This window comes from Penaeus monodon, chromosome 2 (assembly GCF_015228065.2).
Source record: "Penaeus monodon isolate SGIC_2016 chromosome 2, NSTDA_Pmon_1, whole genome shotgun sequence".
Classification (NCBI taxonomy): domain Eukaryota; kingdom Metazoa; phylum Arthropoda; class Malacostraca; order Decapoda; family Penaeidae; genus Penaeus; species Penaeus monodon.
In genome coordinates this window covers 62373005-62377928 of record NC_051387.1, presented here as the reverse complement: position 1 = coordinate 62377928, position 4924 = coordinate 62373005, and positions in this window count along the sequence as shown.

The window sequence follows — 4924 nt, the reverse complement described above, 5'->3', positions numbered from 1 at the left end:
TATATATATATATAATAGATGTATATGTATATGTATATGTATTATGTATAGATATAGAGATAAATAATATATATATATTGTCTTATATATATATATATATATATAGATATAGATATGTGTGTGTGTGTGTGTGTGTGTGTGTGTGTGTGTGTGTGTGTATTATTTATACTATACATATATAATATATATAATAATATATATACATATATGATAGATGTATAAATAAGTTATATATAATAAGTATATATATATATATATATATACATATATGAATTATATACATATGTGTGTGTGTGTGTGTGTGTGTGTGTGTGTGTGTGTTTTGTGTGTAGAGTGTGGTGAGTGTGGGGGTGTGTGTGTGTGTGTGTGTGTGTGTTCTGTGTCTCTGTACATATATGGATATAGATAAAGTGTATGTGTGAATAAACTTACGGATATATACTATATTTAATTTAATTTTATATACTATATATATATAGATATATATATATATATATCTAGATATAGATATTATCCTATATATGTATATGGCATATATTTGGAATTTATGTATAGACACATATATATATATACAGGGTATATATATTTTTTATATATATATATATGTATATAGATACTTATAAACATATGTTATAAATATATAGATATATATATTATATATATATATATATATATCTCTATATATATATATATGTATATGGATATAGATACATAGAGTATACAATTTGAAAAATATATATGAGATATATATATTAGTAGATATTATCTTATCATATAAGTATAAACATGGTATCTATAGATAATATATATATATAGAATATATATATATGATATATTATATATATGATATGTCGAGAAAGACTTATAAAAACATATGGATAAAGATATATAGAGATAGATTATTATATATATATATTAATAGATATATTATATATTATACCACATATATATACATTATATATGATATGTATATGTATAGTGGATAGATATAAATAGACTACATATATATATATATATATATATATCTATATATCATATATATAGAGTATATATATATATAGATGAATATAAGATAAATATGCTAACTATACATTTCTATATATATATATACATCATAATACATAATTATACGTATATATATACATCTATATATATAGATATAATGTCAAAAATGCATTTTGAAATATGTATAGGTGCTTTGGTGGTGATGAAAAATGCGTGCCAAAGTAAATTGTTGCGTGTGATTGCTGGCTGCAGGGCGGTGGCGCGAGAATCGGCGCGGTGTTGGCCGCCTGAGTGGGACTGACTGGCGGGAGCGCGAAAGAAGAGGCAAAGTGCAGTGAGCGAGTCTGTGATTACAACTGTGGGGGGTATGTGTGTGTGAAGTGACCGCCCATTCCCCGACGTGACCCGTTTGTCACTAAAAATTGTGGACTGCCAAAAAAAAAAAATTTTAAACCGTGGATTGTATCTGCTGTCATTTCATAATCCCGCCATCCCCGGAACACTCGTCAGAGGTGCTCACCGAACCCAGCAGGGACAGGAGTGCCGCATCCGACACATTGTAAGTTGTGCGATACAATCGTATGGGGAACCTTGTCGTGTGCTGTGATGCCCATACTGGGCATCAGAAGAGAGAAGTAAGGAGTAAGGGGGGGTAATGAACAATTCATATATATAATATATAATCATATATATATATATACTATATAGATATATATTATATAGTTATATAATACACACACACAATATTATATGATGTATATATTAAAATATATTCATTTATTTATATGTATATATTTAAATATATTTATATATATATATATTTAAAAATTAAATTATATATATATATATATATATAGCATATATATATATATATAAGAATATATATATGTAATATATATAAATGTAGTATATGCAATCATCGCTTTATTATTGTATAATATATATATAGAAATATCTATATATATTATATATATATAATAATATATATATACATACATACATACAACATACACATAAAACACAAAACACACTAGAAAAAAAGAAATAGATCTAAAATATATATATAGAGATATAGATATAGATATAAATATATCAAGATATATTCATATTATATATATATCTATATATATATATATATATTTATATAATGGTATATATTTATATATATATATATATGTATATATATAATTGTATATATAAACATTATACCTCTATGTTATTATAATATATATATGTATATATATATATGAGATATATATATATATAAGCTAGATAAGATAGGTATCGTATATATATCTCTAGATATATATATATATATATAATATATATATGATATATATATATATATATATATAATATTATATTAGATATATATATAGATAGAAGATAAAATAGAGATAGATGTGTAGATATACATTTATATAATATAGGAACATACTATAAATATATAGTAAATATATACATTATATATAATATATATGTATATCATATATATATCATATATATATATATATTATAGATATATATATATATAGTATATATATATAGTTATATATATCTACCCATAGACACAAACACACACGCTAGAAAAAAATAGAAATAAGTTATATAATATATATATATATATTATATAATATATATATATATATATATTATATATCTAATATATATATATGTACCATATATATAAAAACTCTATTTATATATATATACATATATCTCTATATCTATATCTATATCTATATCTATATATTATATATATATAATTATAATATCTATAGATATATTACATTCAATGCATATATGTTGTATTTATGCATATAACATATATACAAACACACACTACAATAATAGAAAAGATTATAAAATATATATATATATATATCATATATATATATATATATATATATATTACCATACATATCATACATATTAATATATATATCATATATTCTATATATATATATATATATATATATATTTATACTATATTTATCTATATACATTATATATATATACATCATATATTATAAATTATTTCTATTTTTTTAATGTGTGTGTTTTGTGTATATGGTGTGTGGGTATATATATATATATATGTAAGATATATATATATCATATATATATATATACATATATATTGTTTATGCCGCCGCCTCGTCTCTCTGCCACAAAACACAAGGTAGGCTAGGCAGATGGGTGCTATCACAGGGTCGTGAACACTGAACAGCCTCCAGAGGGACACCGAGCACCACCGGGAAGTACAAAACACCACAGGGGAAACGCAAGTGTGGGAGTTAGGGCACGAAAAATAACCGCAAAAATGACAGTCTTACTTTTATTCCATAAGTATAGGCACAATAAAAGGGGGAAACCCCAGATGGTTCACACAGCACAATACAGCTTATAACAGGGCAAACACAAAGTCACAAAGGTCACAAAGGGCACACACATGTTTCACAGAGCAGCACCCAACGACGGTCTGGCTTGTTCCTCAGTCACAGACAGCTGCGTCATGTTTGCCCATGGTCCCTTCTTTAACACATCCCAGGTCATCCTTCTTTTGTCATGTTAAACACTTTCGCACAGAGACAAAGACCCACTGGGCGTAGCACTTATCCCCCCTATCAAGCAGACAACCATCTGCTCTGACATACCTAAACCTGAAACAAACTACAGAAAATTTAAATTAAAATGAGTTCTCAGAACAACAAATTCTTTAAAAACAAAAGTAAACTGTATTGAAAAATCAGTATCAGAACAGAAAATCTTTCATCAGCGTGGCTTTCTTCGCTACTGCTGGAGTCGACTTGGCGGAGGTGTGGGGGCGGAGATAAGCGGTGGACCACCCGAAGCGGTACTCTTGTCCCAAGACCTGGTCATGGTCGCCATTGACCGTCTGCTGCATCGCCCTCACCGTCCCAAATGGTCGTTCAATCTCGGTCGGCGTCTGCCACGTCCCTCATCGCCTACTGGGGCTAACGTCATCTTTTTTCACCATGGCCCCAGGAAGTAGCTCTGGCCCATGGTAAGCCACAGCCGCACTTGCGCCAAGTCCTCGAGGAAAGTCAGGCAACGGCCCCCACACCAACCAACTCCCGCTCAGCGACGACTCTCTGGACGCTCCACTTCTCACAACTGCCCAAGCTTTGCACCAGCTGGCACTTCAGGTCTTTATTAGAGAAGTTAGCTACAAACACTGTAACAACCCTCCCCCTGTCCAAACAAGGCTCCGCCACCAACCGCACGCCATCACCCAGCTGCAGGTGTTGGAATGGGCTCCACGCGGCCCCTGCTCCTAGCCCAGCATCACTATTGACAGTCGGACACCGGATTTCGAGACCTGTCATGGGGGCAAAGGTGCAGTCGTTCAGCCATAACTCCCTATGAACAGGCCACCTCTGAAGCAAGGGACATCTCACCGTTGTGGGGGGGGTTGGGGGGTGGGGGTGCCCCTCCAGACAGCTTCCGTCCAATAGGTCGACACAAGCCTTACTCTGCCCGGTCAGGTAGTCAAGGCCCACAGCAAAACGTGCTCGTCCAGTATCGGCCAAATTTACACCGGCAGCCGCTCTGCCCATGCTGCCACGCCAATCGAAACCTCCACGGCCCCTTGAGCTGCACACAATTGGCCCCGTGACACCACACAGTCTCGGTGGTGCGTTCTGGAAGTCGCATTGATGGCCAACATATATAGGCCGCACTAGGGTCCTTTCTGCAGCCAGTGTCACCTGTCATGGCGGCAGTGGCTTTCCATCTATTGAGCCCTCCCCTGCATCATGCTGGTTCGACGGCAGACTCTACCCAAGTCCGGTGGCCCGGGAACCGGAGGACTGGCTGGGTTCGGCCCCCTTTCTCCAGCAGGTCAGTCTGCACAATTCCTAGGCCTTAGGACATGCACCCGGGAGGGTGACCATTC